We start from the raw sequence: 21583 nt of genomic DNA, 5'->3' as shown, positions 1-21583 counted from the left end.
TAAATGTTATATTGCTCTGATAACAGAAATTCAGGGATGCGTCCATGTTGAACAGAAACTTTAATAAGTGAGCCTTTACAGCAGGACATTTCTATAAAGACACTATACTCTTCATAGAAATTGTGTTGCTACGGGTAACCATGCCGAGGGACATGTCATTCGTGTGTATCTTTCCTTTAAAGCATTTCTCTTGGATCTCAACTGCATTAAATAAATCTTTTTTTTTATCTGTTTCTCCAATTAGATGTTTAAGTCGGCCAACCAAGTGACTTCCTGCGGTTTAAAATGTGTCTACCAATATCTGGACACAAGTTTAACAACCTACCAAAGGAATTGGATGTGAGATCAAATATAAAAATATGTGAAAAAAAATGTAAACTGAAACCTTTCATAGGAGTCAGTATATTCAATCACAGGTGGGAGGAAGAGGAATAGGAGTCATTAAAACCGTTAATTTCCGTACGATTATTTTATACTGTGTAATCATCTACTGTCACCAGCAACTTGAAGTGCGCAAATAACACTTTCCTGATATCATCGGAATCACTCTTTCCCTGAGGAAGGAGTGAGAGTGAGGAGACAGCCAAGCAGCGTCTCAGCAGGGGAAGAGACTCAGCATTTTTGCTGGTTTGTAAAGGTGAGAGCGTTGGTTGCACAAAATAAAGAAGTCGAGTCACTATTTTCAGTGTGAGTCGGTCAGACTTCAGCAGAATATCTCTAGCTTTAGAAGTTTTTCTACTTAACCAAGAGAATGAACTCCATCAGCAGCTGTCATATACTGCGTCAGGAGAGAGTAAATGCAGGATCTTCAGACGTTCACTATAATGTCATCATCTCTGCACTACTTGACTTGTTTTCTCAGAATTGGCGATGACATTTATATACTTTGCTAGCCTTTCAGACGGCAATTCACCTTGAAGAAAAAGAAAAAAGACATTTCAATAAAAATCAAATCTGAATAGAGTAACCCACATGTTTGCATGTCCCACATTCTGGTGTTTGATCCATTAAATGCCATTTTATAACAACTTCTCACCGAGTCCCACGATTTTACAACTTAAGCAAATAAAATAATGCATGTATATCTATATCTTCAAATAAATTAACTGACCTATCAAACACTGATAAAATGCAAGCCCCCAAAATAGAAAAATGAACCCAGTAAAGCAGTCGCTCAAACCCATTGGCCAGGAGGGCAAATAAAGGAAACTTTTTGTTGAAATTTGGCCACAGTCTAAGGGTTCTTTTATCTGTTTTTCTACAGTCCTTCATTCCAGATTTGATTAATATTTTTTTTTGTGGAATTTGGAGGTTTCACTATGAATTTTTACCATTTTTGTGTGTTTTAGTTTTACAAATATGTTGTATAAATGAAAGCATATCATGTGATTATCTTCATTCCTTCTAATCTTTCTCGCCGCAGTTTTGAAGCCCCTGAACTAAAGTTTGTGGTCGCTATTTCAATTTGTAAGAGAAATTAAAAACTTTATTCAACATCCACTCCAAGTTTGTGTTGTTTTTCATTTTCACCACCTCTGCTGCAACTCTGTTTTAAATAGTTTGACATTTTGAAGAGAAGTTTAATTAACTCTAGAAATGTTGTTTGGTCTTGTTTTGTTTTTGTTTTTCCCACAGTGTATAATGGCTGGTGAATTTATCAGCCCAGTAATACTTGAAACAAAAGTATCATCTGTGTAAAACAGGTTTGATTAAAATCCATTAATGATCCATGAAACACGATTGATTAATTAAACAAGCAGGAAAAACAAACCTCCAAAGAACTGGCTGATTGAATTTTAACATCAGGAAACGTTGGTGGTTGAAATGTAAAATCAGAGTGATAAACTTTACTAACTCATCTTAATAATCCCTCCAACAATGGTGTACAAGTATTATTGTCAAGAACCATTTTGACTTGTAAACATTACACGATACAGATACACTCGGTAAAACTCTTACTTTCTCAGTCAACAAATGAATCGAGAGCACAACCAACACATAAACCTTGAGGCATCATATAGTCAATACTAATCCACTAAAAGTGTCTGTTTGGGTCCAATCTTCCCTCTGACACCGAGAGCAGCCTCGAATGGCGAGTGTGAGTTTTTATTGCACCTTAACCAAACTCAAAGCTCTTTTCATTACGGCTTCGTCTGCACATTTAACCTGTCAGGTTCAATGTCTCAAGGACATCTCGACACCCGACTTACAGATCACTGATTGACCACTTTATTCCAAACCCCGTCTGATGCATTGTTTGTTCTCTTTGCACGATGCATCGAAATACATTTCAGATTGAAAGATAACTCAATCTTGTGTTTTGTTTTTTTCTGTCATCTCCATCGTCTGTGCAGAGATAGTTCGCGATTTACTGACGAAAATGAATGAAACCATAAATGCTAATTCTATATGAGTGACATTATCCCGCCTTGGATAGACTTTTGCATTTGTCTTTTTATGTCACTGACGCAACCAAAAATGACCAAATTACATCAACCCACAAGTTGCTTTGATAGAAAAGAGGCCGTCTGGCTGTCAATCATAGATCTGGAAGAAAGAAACAACTGCAAGGCTGACACTAACTAGCAATGACACTGGACTTCTGCAAAGCAAAAGGTTCAAGTCAGCTCACTTCTCCTCCTAGAGTCAACCTCTTTTACATGTTTTCTACTCAGCCTCATGTCGACCAAGGGTTGAGATTATTTTAAGAATAATCTGTTCCTTAATAGAGTTATTGACAAAAATTCAAGTAGCAATTAAAGCTCAGTCGTCTTCATCATCTTCTAAAAAGACACTTGAGAACATCCAAATCCTCCGTGCCTTGTCTGTAAAATCCATCTTGTATTGACGCCTCAACATTAAAACTTAAATACGTCTGTATTTTAAGGTTGTTTTTAGTGGTAGCTGCAAAGTTAGCTACTAGACGTCCTACTCAGACAGGAAGTACTCCAGGTAAATATTGCTTCCAGTGTAGACAGTAGCCTTGAAACACTCACGATATTTACCCGGAACGATTAAGTTACTGTTTTAAAGTAACTTACCCGTCTCTTGACAATACAGACGAGGACCAAAGAGGCATTTCGATGTTTTAAAGTGTCTTTTTGGACGAAGATTAAGATGAAGACAACTGAGCTCCAGTCGCTACATTAAAATGAACGTATAATTTTTGTCTATAACTCTAAAAAGAAAATGTATCTCAACCCTTAACTGACATGAGGGTGAGTAGGACATAAGTGAAGTTTGGATTTTGGATGAACTGTCCCTTTAAGACTTTTTTGGTTAAATTTCAACATGAAGATTTTGACAAACCACCTCTCTGGAAAATCGTGTTTCTATCTTTGATTGGCTCCAGAAATAGATAAGACTTATTTCCCACATTTTATTTCTATGAAAACTAAGCAATTTGATATTCCACATTTTTCATTTCAAGTGCGTAGCCGTTCAAACACCAGAGGCACTGAAGTGATAATGTGTTCTATGGAGACCGTGTTACTTTTCTTCTATTCTAAGCTCGCCGGCCTGCAGAGTCAAACCGGCATTTTGAGAGGGCACAGTTAAATCAATTGTGTAAAAAAAATAACGCATACAATATCAGCATTTCCATAGAAAGACCCTCAACCCTCAAAGAAATGAGATGATGACACAGGAAAAAAAAAAATGAAAAAAGTAGTTATACATTTTTGCATTCGGATGAGCTGTCTGCAAAGCATCTCGGTTTTAAAATGACACATGGACACTTTTCAGTAACTTCAGTAACTATTACAATTCTTGGACTTTTGATTGTTACATACTTATAATATCTTAAATCTTAAAAGTGCACATGTCAACACAGAATAATTCAATGTGGATTAATACTATAGTAATGTTAATCCACAAACCTATTCAACTTGACTTTTTCAAATTCTCACCTCCAACCTCTCGTCCGTCTTCACACCCCCTCCCTTCCCTTTCTTCTTTCTATGTCCTCGGTTGTTGTTTTCTGCCTTGATCTTCTTCTTACCTTCATTTCACCCTCTTCTTTTCTTCCACACTGTTACCTTTTCTCATTATATTCTCCGTCTTCATCTTCTTCTCTCTTTATGATGCCACTTCTCCTTCTTCCTCATCTGTTTCCTCGTTGGTAATAAGCTATTACTGCGCGGCTGGATTACTGTGGGTCGTCCTCATTGACTGATTATTCAGGCTTGACTTCTTCACAGGATGTATAATGAACTGTAAATCTATATAATTACTTTCTTGATGAATAGAAAACGATGGTCAGGAAGTCAACAAAATGTGTATTTCTTTTTTGTATTTTCAGATTTCGGCATCAATCAAGCTTCAGTAGTATATCTGTGCAAACACTCCATTAATATGTTGCACCTGGCTAGCTAGATACTTGTTGTTGATTGTGAGGGCAATTGGAATGTCAGCCAAATACATATTTAGCTGCAATCATATGTTCGAAAACTGTTTTTCAACAGTGCAATTTAGAAAATGTGAGTTTCACATCGTATCACATACAAAAACTAAAAAGTTGGTAGAAAAATTATTTTACATAAAAGAAAAACTTTCAAATTGCTTTCCTTGTGTGTTGAAACAGGTTTTTATGCGGCAAAAAATCGTACTTTTTCTGATGTTGTCTTTTGTGTGTCTTGCTAATCACTGGATGACATTTATGACTGTATTTACGCAGTACTCAAACAACAATGGTGGCTGTATATTTAGTTTAATATTCATTGCTAGTTTAACCCTAAATATAACTTAGTATTGATTGACAATGTTTGAGCAAAATCATTTTTTAATGAATCATATTATAATGTTTTGTCCATAGTTTTTAGTTGGTTATTAAAATGTAAATAAAAGATTATACAATAAATTAATATATATTTCACCTTCTTTTAAAAAACAACAACAAAATTAGCTTAATTATACATCTACAAGTAACATCGTTTTCTTTCTATTCTTCCATATAACTTCCCATTGTTTGATTTAGGTTTAATCCAATCATTTCTATGGCTTGAAGGCCGAAATCCAAAGATCCAGTATAGAAGATGGTCCCTCGTGAAATCAAGTATTACACAGGAGTGCTTAGGCTAACTCAACCTGTCTGAGATGAAGGAAGATAGAATGTGATGGGTTCATTTTTGACAAGGTGACATGAATGTGGACTCTTGGCAAGATTGATACATTTTCACCCCATGATTATTGAGACTTATAAAAATAAAAAAAATCGGGGGCGTAGGTTCCCGACTTCAAATGAGTGAACACATTATCACAAGTTCAAACGCCTCCCGTCGAGAGTGTGATTGAATCAAACTGAAATGTTTTGACATTCCGTCTGGCTGACGTGAGAAACACAACCATAGACACCTGACTGTAGAGATGACACCAACACACCGTTGACTGATATCTTGTGGTTTCAGAAGTATCGACTTCGACACGTTTCCCTCAAGATGATTATCATGTCAACTGATACTTCTCAGCGAAATCACCGCGGTCTAGAATATATATCAATGATTAGCTGCAAACAACTGAAGCGTTATCAGTATTAAATCCATGTATTACCTGTAAATAGAGTACAAGTCACTGAATATTGAACAGTCTACCTTATTTGTAACTCTTGCATATTAAATAAAGTGAAATAGTGGCGCACATTAGCTGAGCTCAGTCTCAGATTTATACGCCCTGTGTAAGTAAAACCAGAGGGGCTTCTTAATGCCAACTGCAAATAATTCCTCGGCGATGCTGTTTATTGCTGCCGGCCAGGAGTAGCCATTCATGACCACGGTATAGGCGTAATGTAAAGGATGAGTTCAGCAGGATAATGGACCGCGCTACAAAGAAGTCATTATCTCAGAAGGTCTTCAGCTGGCATGCCTGGGCACACCATTTGCAATTTAGTGTGAATCCGTGCCTAGAAAACACATATTCTTTTACTCCCTACAGACTTTTATTGCTGTGTACGATCAACCCAAAATCCAGTGAAGCGCCTTAAAAAAGCTATTAAATAAACTCTTCCTCCACACATACATTATTATACTTAAAGCCACAGCAGGTTCCTCATGAAAAATTAAAGAATAAACGCTTTATTTTTGCTCAATTCGTTCTGGGTTTATTGGGATAACTGTAAAAGCATCCAAGTGATTGATTTGATGCTGTAAAACATTACCCAACTGCTGTAAAGCCAACTAACTTAAAGCCTAAAAACACAAAAAATGTGTTCAGTGATGAACAGCTCTACAGTTATCACCAAAAAATACATCAATAAAGTACTCCTCAACAGAATAACCTACTAAACATTAACTCTTATTCGGAAGTTGCTCTTCAGTTTTTGGATTATTTGGAATTGTATTGACAAAATGGCCGCCCAGCTAGCTAAAACATAATAATCGAATCACTTTTCTTTGAATTGAACACATATTCATGAATTCCTGAACGGGTTTTAATAGTATAGTGTGATTATGATTTTTTATTATCCATCAGAATCCTCTCAGGATCGTCGGCCAATTTCTTCAAATTACTTCCCTGATGGTTTAGAAGTTTCTTAGGGTTCCTCTATGGTTGACCTACAAAATGAGTCACTGTTTAGCAAGCATAAACAACTACTAACCCTATAACTTATTACTCTATATTCAATTGGAATTCCAGTTCTGGTAAAACTTTTCCATTGCTCTAAATATTTTCACGAGAAGTGAAGACACCAGGTGTATCCGCCTCATTGCTGTTCATTTCTGAACAGTCCTGCGGTGCATTTCCTCCTTTTCCATTTCACGTTTTCCTCCATTATCGCTGAAGGTCAACCCAGACCATCAGCCTGAGTAGATTCAGACAACTAGCTCCTGTTGGATGACAATGATTTTTACTGGTTCACTGGATTCATCCTGACATATTCTGGCGACTGCGTGTCTGCACGCCGGTGTTGCAGCGCGTCTGCAGGAGTGAAGGTCGCAGAGCAAGGAATAAGAGTGGAGAACTTTCGGCAGACGCCTGCTCAGCCCGGCAGGTCAGGTAGATGGAGGATGAGGATGATAAGAGAGCAGGTGTGGGTCCGCCGTGGTCGCTGACGCACATCTAAGTGTGACCTTGGAGGTCCGAGGATGAAGGCTGAGGGTCGGACATGAGGAGGGAAGAGATGAAACCTGCCAGTCAAATGTCACCCTGCTGAGTGGTTTGGGTCAAACCAAACAAGTGTGCTTTCATTCTGGCTCACACTGCTTCTGATTCACATAAAACAGAAATATAAATCAGGATATTTTTTCCCCTCAGCACAAACAATATCTCAAATAAATATCTAAACGTCTGTTGTTGGAGTCAGTGGCGATCTGATTTCCTTTTCAACAGCGATTGGATATTTCACAAGTCTTCTAAAAGGCAAGGTATTCAAGTGAATACAAACATTGGGGGTTCAATCGCACAACACTGCAGCATGTTTCACTACAGAAAATCCACATTGAAGGAACCAAAGATAAACTAAACTGTAAATGTGCAGATGTTTGTTCATATGTGACTTAAATCTCCAGTTCAGATCACTGACTGCTCCTCATACAGTAGCATGCCTTTGAAAAGTGTACAAATTAAGTACTCCAACGTCATAACAAAGCAACATAGATGTGGTTTGCAAAATGTCCTTCAAGAACTACTCATCCGGCCGTACCTTCAGGGGGAAGGCGGAGAGCGGATGGACGCCATGAGAAAACACATTGTCTTAATGAAGCTCTCAACAGCTGTGCTTATTAAAAACTGGAGACTTTTGGTGGATGGGAAACCTATTATTAATGGCGTCCACACAATGATGCGTGTTTGCCCTTTTCACACTCCATTATCACTCCGAGATGGGTTGACGCTACGTCTTGCACGTTCAGACAACAGCTCATTAACAGATCCAGCATGGAAATGAAAAAAAAGGATTATTTTATATTATTATATACATAGTTATAAGAGAAGTTTATCCTTATTATTCAAATAAATGTGTTTTTTTTTTTCAACCTATCTTAAGGTGTGTTTTGACAGGAGAAGCCCTTACGGATGCATTGAATAAATGTAGCGTAGCATACAGAGCCAGATAAAGATAAACTGCCTCATTAACGTAGTAGGAGAGATCTGCGACAGCAAAACATGTTAAGTGCTTTTGCTGTGACGTAAAGCTCATAAATATTAAATCGAACATGTGCTTGGATGCAGGAAATATATCACATTCTCAATTAATACATCCATCCATCCATCAATCAGACTTGAATTGCAAGATCTTTTCCGATGAAATACTGAGGTGTTACAAGGATCACCATTAAGATAAAGTGGGTCCTGCGTCTGCCCGCGAGGACCTAATCCTCGTTGGAATTGCGCAGAATGCTTTCCCTTGGAGACGACCAGGAAGCATTGGAGACTTGGGGCCTCAACCTCCTCAATAGGCTTCACTCAATGTAGAGCAGCATCAATCCCACTTAAGCTTCTCCTGACCAGTCGTGCTTTCAACAATCTCTTAGACAGAGTCCTGACACCTCAAATCTGACCACCTTTACTCACTACCCTTTTTACCGAAGCTTATATAGGCATATATTTTGACATACATCATATTTTATACAATGATTGGCTTTGTATTGAACGGTCATGACTCACACAGCAGAACACTCAAGCTGTTACCTTAGCACCGCTGAAACAGCTTTACAGCAATCGGTCGCTGAAAGTGCTTGCGTTCATTTCCATAATGGCTTAAGTACTGAGAGGACTTTTTGAAGCTCCCAGGAAGAAAAAATGGCAAACCAACTTGACAATAACCTTACTCTAGTTTTGTAAAAAAGAAAAAACATATGCTCTCATATCAACTCTCAGCAATATAGCAGCAGTTGAGACAAAGTGCTGTACAAGAACATAAAATATAGCACAAAATAAAAACACTGCGATAACACAATACAAGCAAATAAAACAAATATGCCGACTCCGCATCTTTAGCATTATTGCAATTACACTGTTCTTTGCAGCTGAGCCAGAAGCAAATATATTTGCAAAAATGCTCAAATCTCACCTAATTCTGCTTAAACATTATTGTTTTGGGTGGACCAAAGATGAATCTATTATTGATGGGCTGATGAAGCTTCATTAGGCGCTGCTTGTTTTTAGAGCTTAATAGTGAGTAATAGTTTTCCAAATAGGGTGATGTGTTTGCTGTGCAAAACCACAGATTATTGCAAAGAATCCTCTATCTCGAAGCCTTTAAAATAAGTATAATGTTTCATGAGACGTCATTATACCATCACTGGGTATTAGGACACAATATTAGCATAACAAAGTACTACAAGCAGCATCATTAAGTCAAGGAGTGGAAACCCAATAATGTATTGACATACTATATTACTATAGTATGTCTTTTAAATCACACGTTATTGTTAAATCCTTAAATGTAGCACATATAAAAGCTGTGGTTACTTCATGTCAAATAAGTATTGTCTCTGCATTTATTTCATCTACATAAAGGTGACATGAAGGTCACATTATACGCCTGATGGATGCCACTTTCTCTCGCCTTGACTGTGTCAAACTGCGGCAAAGGTGATGGTCATCAAATGTGTTCCTTCACAAAGCAACAGTAGGGTCTCCTGTCCACTGCTCAATAATAGACACCATCTATGTGCCCATAGCGATTCTTCACCTGCTCTCATGGCTCTCTCATCTGACTTAAGTATCCCCTACTATTGGTCTCTTATATGGCCTTTAAATCCCTTCAGCTCCAATTATTGCTCCCCCATCAGCTCCCTCCCTGACACACTTTACGCTCCAAATGGCTTTCCAGAGCCAGCGCTGAAGATCCCTTCGCCATCCAGTTTGATAGTTTGCATGAAGCCCAGGTGACTGATGGTGGCTCCACTCTTGAACTTGTGTCCACACTGTCTGATCCTGGCTGGAACAGACCAAGACCAGTGACAAGGACAGCTCAATAGCTCAATGCAGCCACACAATTGATGGTCCGTTGGGGAACAGGCAATGGGAGAAGCTTTGGCTTCAATGTCTTCTCAGTTTCTCACAAAGATAAACAAGCCGGTACATGGCAACATTGTCTCTAGGGGTGTTGCACTTGTACGTTTTTTTTAATGAGTGTTTGCTGAAAATAATTGTTCCACCTGGACACCATGGCTTAAGATCTCAGAATACATCGAGTAACAGTGGTGATAGTAAAATTACCATTCGTATACAATTATGAAATGACAGGGTCCCTTTAGTTTTATCTACTATCTACTGACCCTTTAGGGTCTTTTTTAAATGGAGATAAAAACCTTTAGTACGAATGCATTCGGCCAAAGCCTCAGAGTAGGGTTGAGATTTTGAAGTAAATTTAGTGACTTAGTGTGTTGAGTGCGTTAACAAATTTGCTTGACCACAAGTATTAACATGTTAACCATGGCTTGTGTTTAAAAACAATGTTTGGTCTCTGTTGAAAATACAATGTTTGTAGTGAAAAAGGAACAATCAATGAGAAGATTCTGTATTAAACTCTCCTTGCAGGTAAAATTGTTGTGACTCTAAACCAATTCTAATCTCAGATGTCTCTTCTTCGTCTATATCAACAGTATTAAGTCAGATTCCTAACACGACATATGTAGATTGTAGAGTGGACACCACTGGACTGTACATCTTTACAGCCTCCATCTTTCACTGTTTACCCAAGACCTAAATATTCCTCTCACTAGAAACCCTTTCCAGCCTAATGAAGCGTTTTCAGGCTAACTAGGAGAAAGCCTTTCTCCTTCCAGTTGGGCACACCGGGGTAGAGCCAATCTTCATTGAATTCCTACTGAGCCCTTTACATTATTTCTATGTGAGCCTCCAGCTACGCTATGGGGGAAACTCATTTTGTCTGCTTATATCCGAGATCTTAAGTTAGTGAGTGAGGTTTAGGATATACCTTTGAATCCATTGTGTCACATTTTTGCTCAGTTGATACAGGGTTAATTCTGCGCCACATATTCTGAAACATCTCTCCGGTCCTTAATATTCTGACACATCTCTCCGGTCCTTAAAACTCTTCGCTGGCTTCCAGTTTCTTTCAGGATCATCTTTAAAATTCTGGTTCTTACTTTCAGAGCTATTCATGGTCAGGCTCCTCCTTACATCACTGATCTGATCCAGCCTTACAACCCAGCTCGGGCTCTGAGGTCTGTGGATCAGAATCTACTTATGGTTCCACGCACACGGCTCAGGACCAGAGGAGAGAAATCTTTTCAGGCTGTTGCTCCTAAGCTTTGGAACGATCTTCCTCTCTCTTTGCGCTTGATGGAGTCTACTGACTCCTTTAAGAAACATCTTAAGACGTTTCTATTTGTTCAGGCTTTTCCTTGAATTTCTCGAACTCCTGTGTTGTTCTCAGTATTATCTTGATCTTTAAAGTATGTACCTTTTTGAGTATTGTTTTGATTGTTTAAGCGCTTTGTGACCCTGGTCTCGAAAAGCGCTATATAAATAAATATTACTTACTTACTTACTTACTTACATACCACAAACACCTTTTGCAAAAAGGAGGAACATTCTTAAAATACAAGAATTCTTTACCCACCTTCATGTCAAATGTAATCCGTTCGTTTTTAGAGTTAAAGGCAAAAATGTGTGTCCCTTTTAACTGAGGCTCAGTGGTTTTCTTCTTCATCTTCCTCCAAAATAACATTGTAATAAAGCCTCGACAAGAGGAATTGTTCCAGGAAACAATAATAAGTGTACAGTCTACTGTCCTCAATGGAAACGCTCCCACTCTGAGTACTTCCTGTCTGTATCGCTTGTTATTTTTTAAACTTCTGCTACGAACAAATATAGACATGTTTTACTTTTTTCGAGGACAATTCCTCATGTTGAGGCTTCAATACAAGATGTACTCAACAGATGAGCAGTATGGAGGTATTTGGATGTCTTTTTTGGATGAAGATGAAGACAAAGAGAACTGAGCATCATTTTTGGCTCTAAAAATAATACCAACCATTATTTGACACAAGGGTGAGTAAGAAATGAGTCGAGTTTGGATTTTGGGAGTCTGGGGGTGTTTTGTGTCACTCATTGGACTTTCTCGGAGACAAAAGAAAATGATCTTATCTTAGATCAGGTGCAGCTTAATTGGAACATGTTGGAGTCATGGAAACAGAAGAGCGGCACATCCATAAATTGTCAAGAAGACAAGTTGATGAGGAAGCCAAAACGTTTAGCGCTGTATTAAACAAAATAGAGAGAGAATATCAGCCCATGAGAGTTATCTAGTTCAACAGGGCATATTCTGTGGATGGAATGTCAGTTTCTGCAGAAATTACTGCTCTGAATGTGGAGCCATAACAATAAAATATAGATTGTGGCCCTTATCCAAACACAGCTGCGCTCAACATATCACAGCTGTGACAGCTCTGTGTAGGATCTAGTGTGCCTCTTGTGTCGTTCCCAGTCTCTGTGCACATCTTCTCAACCCTCACACACAAATTTTACCTCCTGATGTCTCGGTCTAATGACGCCTTGTTGTCTAGCTCAGACAAGAGACAAATGTTGTGCCTACCTAGTGTGGGGACCATCTTTCTTCCTTCGCTCAGTATGGAGAGAATACGAGTGTGTCCTCGTGGAAATGTTCAATTGTGTTGTATATTAATGTAGCCGTTTTCTTCTTCAGACAATGGCTGCGAATGATGCAGGAACCAATAAAGTTCTGCTCCAGATAGTTGCAATGTCTTTTCTTTTTGCTAATGGACCCTTTAACATCATGTTACACCTTCTTGTTCATCCTCTTCCCAAATGTTGATGGCATTCTGCGTCTCCCTTTGTTTCTCCACGGCATTCCGTTTTATAGTTCTTACGCTGGAGGTTGTTTGGTTGAAAAACTTATGCTAATATGTTTCTTCAATGTACATACATATCCAAATTGGGGGCAAAAGACCTGTGGTGAAAATTCAAAAGGGTCACATTTCTATTACATTTATATCATATTTAATTGGGAGATTTTTATCATTTAATGTCGACTAAGGGTTAAGATGTACATCCAATTTTAATGAAGCGCCTGGAGCTCAGTTGTGTGCTCGTCTTCCTCCAAAAAGACACACTTAAAAACATCCAAAACCCAGATACTGCTCGTCTGTAACGTCCCTCTTGTATTGAAGCTTCAACATGAGGAATTGTTTGTGGAAAATTGAAATAAATCTATATTTAAAGCTTGTTTGTAGTGTACTTGGTAAACTAACCCTTTAACATGTCACGTATACTATAGATAGTCCTTTTCACAACAGCAGCAACTTCCATAGAAAGAAGCTACTTGTAGAGCTACGCTACAATTGGACACATTGCATCACCCGGAGAATGTATTAATATCAGTAAAATGATCATACTTTTTTCTTGTTGAAAATATATGATTAAACAACTTTGTCACCAGCGTAACAACATGTGCTTCTCAGTGTCACCATAGGCTTGTTGATGCTCATTATTCATTGAAGTGAATAAGGGATCCTAACAAAACAAATTGATACACGTTAGTTCATATTTGTATCTTGTGTGATACGCTGTGAAACTCAAGGTAAAGCTGCTATTTTTCTGCAAGGCTGTTGTCTGTGATGCGTCCTTTGTTGGCTTCAATAGATGTGGATTTTTGAGCAGTTAGCACTGAAACACTATAATTGTCATGAAATTAGCTCTGTGCTTATGCAGTCATTTCCCTCTTTTAAAATAGATCCTCTGCTATACTGTTAACCCACAACTATGTCCACATAGTGATTTGATGATTCAACACCTCGTTATACATTAACCTTTCACGGCTTTAGTATCGATATGTTGGACCATTTCTGGAGCACAAACGCGAAACAGTGTCTAGTTCACCAAATGAATGGTTCTATCCTGATTGCTCTTCACACCAGACACCAGAGGGGGCAGGAAATAATGAATGGGTCAATACCACCATGAGTCATGAATGTCAATGATGGATGATTTAGATAATAATTTGTTAGGAAGGTTAATTGAATCAGGTGACAACTAGACAGTGTTGCAGCGCGACCGGCCAGGCTCGCTGTCCAAAGGGAGTCGGATAATTCCAGGTTAGCAGGGAAGACATTTGATGTTAATTCAGGTGAAGAATTCATACCGTGGCAAAAGCTAGCATCAGAAAAGAAAATTGTTTCAAATTAAATATCTGTTGCTCTGCAGAATGAGTGAGCAAACTCATGTCAACAGAGTAAAAAAGGTTAATTAATTAATCCTTTATGAATGTTTCTTATTAGTTTATTTTTTAATCTCCCCTTATAAGAGATTAAAGCCCCTGAGAAAAGACCCTTAACTTGGGTTTTTTCTATGGAAGTAGATCAGTGCCATCATAATATTGTATGGTTGAATTTAAAGTGTTGTACATTTGAAATGTAACCCTTGAACTATTTTATTGAATAATTAAATTCAATAATGTAGAAAAAAAATATCGAATATTTTCACAATTTAAAATATTTTCAAAATTAATTAAAAGAATGAGAAGAAAAAAAATCTACCATAGAGTTTGATATTTTAATTCCAATAATTCAAATATTTCTTCTATAATCAATATTTTTTAATCCATAGCCATGTAAATTCAATATAAAAAAATCAGAGCATTTTCAAAAGGTAATATAAATGTTGGTAATAATAGAGCCACCAAACAAAACAAAAAGATTGCCAAGCTACTTGATTGAACTTTTAGCCAATCATGTGACGCGCAGATGATCATGTGACAACATTGAACACTGGAGCATCGATTTTTTTTTTTAAATACATCTTTTAAATTCATTAACTAAAAGCAATATTTTTTTTAATTCATTCATTTGAAAAAAGGGCAAAAAAAATAATTATAATCATCCTCATTAATCATAAATGTAACCTTTCAATATTCTTTACATATATATATATACTTTATAACATTACAGCATTTAAAATATTACATTCAACAGTTTAATATTCTAATATACTTACTACATGTTTTCATACACTTTATTTATTATTACAGAAGATCTAAAGGTTTATTTACAAGTAAAAACAACAAAAAGAGCCAAAAAAAAACATTTTAGTAAAAGGCAACTTGCATAAAAATATAAAAGAAAAGAAAGCACTTGTTATACATAAAGTCAGAGCCCTATTCAAAAACCTCTCTACTGAGGTGAAAATTAGTTTTAAAGTTAGAAATGTTCAACTAAAACCGAGCACTCTGGGTAAATATTGAGTGACCCGGCTGAGTAAGCGCTCACAAAGCAAAGCGTCGATCCACCCTGTAAGGTGTGCAGATATACTGCAAGTACACGTCTTAATGGTGCGTTTATGTAAAAGCCGGAGATATAACAATGCCGATAAGTGCTGGTCGTTGTGAGAAACACTGATTCGCGCCGGAGCAGGAGAATAAAACCTGTGGTATCTCTCCTTCACACACCACAAGCGGATCGATGTGCCACTGTTCAGTCATGTCAAAGCCTCATGAAGGGTTAGAAACCGCTTCTAATCGAAACATCCCAGGAAAGAATCTTCCTTTTAATTACTTGATTCAGCCGCTTACTGTCGGCTGATTTGATGCTTCTGCTCCAGCAGACCAAAGAAGCTGCTGATGTAATAAAAAGGTCTTTAGAAGGTCCTGCACTCAAGATGAACTTGTGAGAAATAAAAAGTCTGCTGCCTTTCTTCTTCTTAAGACATCCAGACATGCCTTGATCCTTTGGTCGCAGACAAAGAAAATCTTGAAACTAATTTTAGTTTTAGGAACATTTAAATCAAGGGTGTCTAGCTGCAGGTAAAGGAATGATCACCATCACATTCAATTTTATCATTTATATAATAATATTAAAAAGAATAAAAATGAACAAATGCGGCACATAAAAAAAACACAGTTATCTCAAACAACAATCCACAAAACAACAAAATAAAAATCAATCAAAAGAAAATGGTTTGAGTTTGAGGCCCCTGGTTTAGATAAAGCGCTTGAATTTCTAACTCTTTATAAACAAATGGAATACAATCGAAGTACAATCAGACTGTCTGCAAATACAAACATTTGTGATTAAATATGATTTGTAAATCCAATGGCTGAATAAAAAGTAAAACCAAAAAAACACTGGATCCATTAAGAGAGTCAGTAATAACACCATGTATTTGTAGCTCGTGATCCGTTTTTACTCCGTTTTCTTTCTTAGCGTTTTGTTCAACTCAGTTTCACGATAACACTGGAGCTTTTCTCTTTGTCATCCTGATTTGATCGTCGATGTTTTTTGATCTAGTTTCCTGTGGTGGCACAAGAATATATGTTGTTGTACATCCTAACATGCCTTTTCAATAGTAATACATGGAATACGATTCAATGGAAAATATCTCGATGAACCCAAAGTGGTTTCTAAATATTTGCTGTGATAAAGTACTTTACCCGTTTCAGCTACATACGAGAACTTTAAATGTGTTTGTTACGGTAAGTTATTTAATCAAAATCATAAATATTAACAAATAATAATAATCACAAATTAATAATATTACCTTGTTCTTAACCAGACACACATTTAAACAATAAGAATCCGTTTCTATTAAAACTTATATTGGTGCTAATGCAAGATAACAGACCCAGAAGCCAAACACGTGCACATTCACTTGATCACCCTAAAATGTATCTTAGTGCATCTGAGGGACAACATTGCATAGCAAACAATGTGCCTTATTAAGTTCCTCCATCCCATAGTGTATGATCCTTGAATAGTATTGCTGCTTGAATAGCTTTTGGAAAACATATTTAAAGAAGACAAAAAGTATTAAAATATCACGATTAGCTCAAGTCTTTTTCAAATATATTTAAAGCTTTGAATAAAAGGTTATAAAATGTACATCATTCTCATATAGCTGTTACCCCCTTTTGCATGAATGACGTTTACAGGAAACATAGGCTCTCGAACGCTCAAAGAATAAGAAGAGAGTGAGAGGAAAAGGAAAAAGCTTGAAAAAAAGTTATTGCTATACTGACCATAGGAAATCTGCAGCTGTTATAGCAGCACAATTATATTGTCCACTGTACACACCTACACCTACGGGGCCTCGGATGTAGAAATAAAGATGATTAAGAATCACTGTACTAGCACATATTTAGTTAATATTTCTCACATCTGAGGAAAGGTAATTGAATGTGTAAACAAAACCTTAAATATAAATTCAATAAAAAACCTACGCTTAATTCAAACCTTTTAATCTAAATCCTAAATATATTGCTCCACTGAAAGTGTCTGTTATTAACTTGACCTCTTTCTGCGGGTATAACTGGGGTCACCTACACTGTGCCCACTGGACCACTGATGGTGACCACGAGGCACATTCTAAAAATTGCGTCAAGCTCCGTTTGGATCGAACAGGTCGTGGTCGCCCCTGGTACTACTCGGTGCTCCCATAAAGTAGGCCTCAGTCGCAAAAAGGGTTGATAACCTCGGATCTTACTTGTTAACCCTGGAGCAAGAAACATTCCTGAACCTGACACTTTCTAAATTACTGCATCCATGGAGGCCTACGTGTCGCCTGAAGACTCCTGTTGTAACACAGGTGGCCTTTTACCAGGTCACGACTGGAAGGGAGAGTATTTTTAGCTTCGGTTTGAGACAAAATCCTACGACTTCAGTGGAAACGTGTGCTATTTATAAAGATGATTATCACATGAGAATGTTGGTCTGAGCAGGTATTCATGTGAAGATAAGGCTTCATCAACAGCTTAAAAACAAGACATTTTCTGCTATTATTCTGTGTTTATTTGTTCACAAATGTGTCGGTTTACTCTTTTATCTTCTTCCAAAAAGTCTTTTAGTATTTCATATGAAAACACAGTCTCTGACCCTAAAATGTAGAACATTTTGGTGGTCACCTTACGAGAGAGAAGAGAAGGTTTTAAGGTTAATATTTTTTATTCACCTTTTAATACTATAAGTAAACTGGAATGGAAAATAAGATTTTTTTTAAGAAATGCATTCTGCTCCGCACCAAACACTAGCATAAATGTGATAGATGAATATGAATATTACATGGACGGCAGCGCAGATGAATTGCTGCAATACAATCACTGCACTGAGCAGTTGTGTGTTTTCCTGCAGGGAAACAAGGAACTGAAATGAAGGCAAACAAAAAGGAGACACTTTGCTGCAGAGAGTGTCTGTCATCGTGAACTTTTCGCTGGGAAATGGTCATTCATTTTCATGCATATCAGGGTCGCACAAGGGTCAGTGAGCCTGTCCCAGCTGTTAAGGGTAAAAGGCAGGGGACACCCCATCACAGGACACACGATTATAACAACAACTCACTCACACCTACAGAAAGTATCTTTACTCAACTAACCTCTATATGAACTTGGACAAGCATGCATAGGAAAAACATACAATTGCCTTCATAAATAACTGTAAAACATCAATTACGTATCTTTAATCACGACCAACACTAACTGTTGCTTGGATTAAGAACTCTCCGAGTCTTCTCTATTCCAAAGTGAGAACTTATTTGCTCAAGTTATTCGTCTGATTCAAATGAAGGAAACACTGTATTTCTTCTATTTTTCTCTGCTCTCGGCTTAACCGTGTATGACTGTATTTGGTGAAAAAAGAGCTTATTGCAATGATTTAGTCACAGCTATAATTAAAAGAATGTTTTTTTCTCTCTCTGGTGAGGAATTGGATTAGATGAATTAATACATTTAAATCCCTCTAAAAGTGTTATGTTACTGTGTAACATACAGCCTCAGAGCCATTGACTGTTTAAACCTAAACCATTCCTGTTCAATTAAAGCTTGGATAAAGAGTACTTGTTTAATATCATAAGGTATTATAAATAGTCGTATTTTCACTATATTATATAAAGTAATAGGCAAAGACAAAGGAAAAAATCTTACACTATATTTTCAAAACATGAACAGAAAGGACCAGAGTGAAAAGTAGATCCCCCTCTTCTTGGGAACATCTCGTACTCAATGTTGGGGAAGTGTAGTAATCTTGTTTGTTTAAAGGGTAAAAACCTTTCTAATCTAAACATTATTGTGCAAAAGTTACTATAAGTATCTCATGTGGTTTGTAGTGATGTGTTGATGAAGCTTCATGAAACAGTGTCCATTTTTTTCATCAGGTCTCTGCACTATTTTCCTTTGTTTTGAACAACTTTTCTAATGAAACATCACCTTATTTTTAAACTGATAGCGCCACCTACTGACCTCTAAACAACATGACACTGTTTCATGAAGCTTCACCAGCCCACTCGCTAGTTTAAACTAACCAATTCTTGGTGAAATGTGTACAAAAAATACTGCTTGAAATAGTAATGCGGATTCTCGGCTAAAGTTCTTTGAGTTTGGTCTTTGGGAAGTGTCCAGTGGTGCAGTGAGTGACCACATCTGCCACTTTCAGGTGGGTCGGGGAAGAGGGGACAGGTGTGTGACGGGGTCAGGCGGCGCCCACAGTGGGTTGTAAATATGGCAGACAGGCTGGTCGAGCCTCGGACAAGGAAAGGGCAGCTCGACTGTAATGGGTGATAAATGTCAGAACCTCCCGAAGCCTCAGATGAGAAACGGTTTCAGAGCTTCTCTCAGCTGGTGCCTCCAGACAGACTGTTGTAGAGACGAGGAAACATTTACACAACCGTAACTGCATGTTTGGATGACCCCCCCCCCCCCCACACACACACACACACACAGCTTGACCACAAACCTTTCATCACATGTTCCATCAGTGGCCAATTGAGAAGAGGAAGAATGTACTTGTTAATATGTTTGAGAAAGAATAAAGAAGAGAGTCGACAAAAGAATCTTTCAGTTAAGAGCATGAGCGGTCGCGATGAGAAGGACAGCTGAAGTGTGTCGTTCATCAAATGTTCCGGCTGTGCAATCACTTTTCAGGGAGCAAACCTACTTGTGACGACTGTGTTCTTTCAAGGCTATGGTCATAAGATGTAATGGAGAGAATTGAAGGAAAAAAAAAATCCAAGACCAAGGGATAAAGAAAAAAGAATCTTACTATAAATCAACGTGAAGGTTATGCAAGTATTGTCTTTGAAAACCACATGTTGGGATTATATGTTCCTTGAAGAATATGTTTTTTTCTTGCAACATGAGAGTACTAAATAGTAGCGAAGCTCCGATCTAGCTTCATAAAGCATTGTCCTTATTCTTGTCATGGTTACCTTCGTTTTAGATGATCAATTCCTGTTTTCACCCTTGATAGAAAGCTCTCAACATGAACCTGACTAATTGCCCTGATCTTAGCATAACCTGCAGAATTTCTTCTCTTGCTTTCCAGGTCTAAGAATTTCATGTGTATGATAATTGGCTACATATAATTCTGTGTTTTCCTCCTATTTTGGGTTTGCCTTATTTATTGTTTACACGATTTGGGTTGATTTTGTTTTGGGCTTGTTTATTTTAAATTGTATTTAGATATAATTACTACTCCTGTTTGTGCTTGGAGTTTTTCACTCGCACTTGGGTTTCGCACCAGGATCGTGACTATTTTAAAAGCTTTTCCAAAGTAATAATCATATACTGGCGGACGCCCTCTGCTGAACTGACATAATTCCCTGGCTTCAGGAAGCTTCATCAGCCCATCACTACTAAAGAACAGTATTTTGAGTGGTATTAAAGTGAGTTATTCTAAGTGACACTTACAAAGACATGATCACTGTTTCATGATGCAGTCGAACTGCTGTTTGTGTGTAGTGGTAGAATGTTTGGTCCCTGTGTGTGTGATACACAGTCAGGGAAAAGGCGAGCCCAAATAATGTACCATGCCTCGGGCGGTGACACACAGGGGGACTTGGGATGCCTGCTCTAACTGTGAATATTATTCTGACAAATAGCAGCGATCTGAAAAAAAAGGTTGCAATATTTCATGAACACGACCTTCACTTGATAACAGCAGCCACTTCCAGGAGCTCTTGCCAGAGAGCAAAGGTGTCCATGCATGATTAAAACTATAAGACAACATTGATTTGTAGGTGTTGTAGGTGTAAATTCACAACTTTCAGGTTCCATTGGCACAAAATACAAGGTTCAACCCTTCATTGATGAGGCCGTCACGGCAGACAGGATTTGACATGTGCATCAAAAGAACATTAAATCTTCAACGTTTTTATAAATTATGAATACAGTTTGTAGGAATTAAAACCTGCAGTGATGATTTCACTGAGAGGGAGAGAGAGGATTTGGGATTGATGTTGGTTTTGTGTGTTTATTGAGATATAAAAGAACATTTATTTTAAGTTACGTCAATTTAGGAAGTGTTGTTTGAAATTCATGAGTGGAATCCAACTCCAAACAAACATGGATGAAGAAATATTAGTTTTTAGTCTCTTCATACCACAGCAGTTAACAAATTAAACATGTCAAAAAGCCCAGGAGTGAAATTCTGTTATAGTTCATTTCTAAATTGTCATGATAAACTTCAAATGATCTTCTTAAATTGAAAAATCCATTTCTTTTTTTTTAGCGGGTGAAGTAGAAGTTTCATAATTCACAGTAGTGTTGGTTATTATTAAATGGAAATTGGGGGAAAAAAGGACAATATAAATCACATATAGCTTTAAACGACCATAAAAAACATGTATAAGATGCAAGTCCGACTCATTTTAATGATAGAACATGAAGAAAAAAAATGCT

The 21583-nt window shown here is 37.5% G+C and overlaps 1 protein-coding gene across 1 annotated transcript in view; it reads right to left on the bottom strand.

Moving 5' to 3' along the window:
• gpc5a (glypican 5a) overlaps nucleotides 1-21583 on the bottom strand; it is a 135983-nt gene that overhangs the window by 23156 nt on the left and 91244 nt on the right. The gene's annotated exons all lie outside the window — the stretch shown is intronic.

The sequence above is a fragment of the Callionymus lyra genome, chromosome 6 (genome assembly GCF_982586985.1).
Source record: "Callionymus lyra chromosome 6, fCalLyr1.hap1.1, whole genome shotgun sequence".
NCBI classification, from domain to species: Eukaryota; Metazoa; Chordata; class Actinopteri; order Syngnathiformes; family Callionymidae; genus Callionymus; species Callionymus lyra.
Note: the sequence above shows the minus strand (reverse complement) of the source record. Positions and strands in the feature narration are given on the sequence as shown.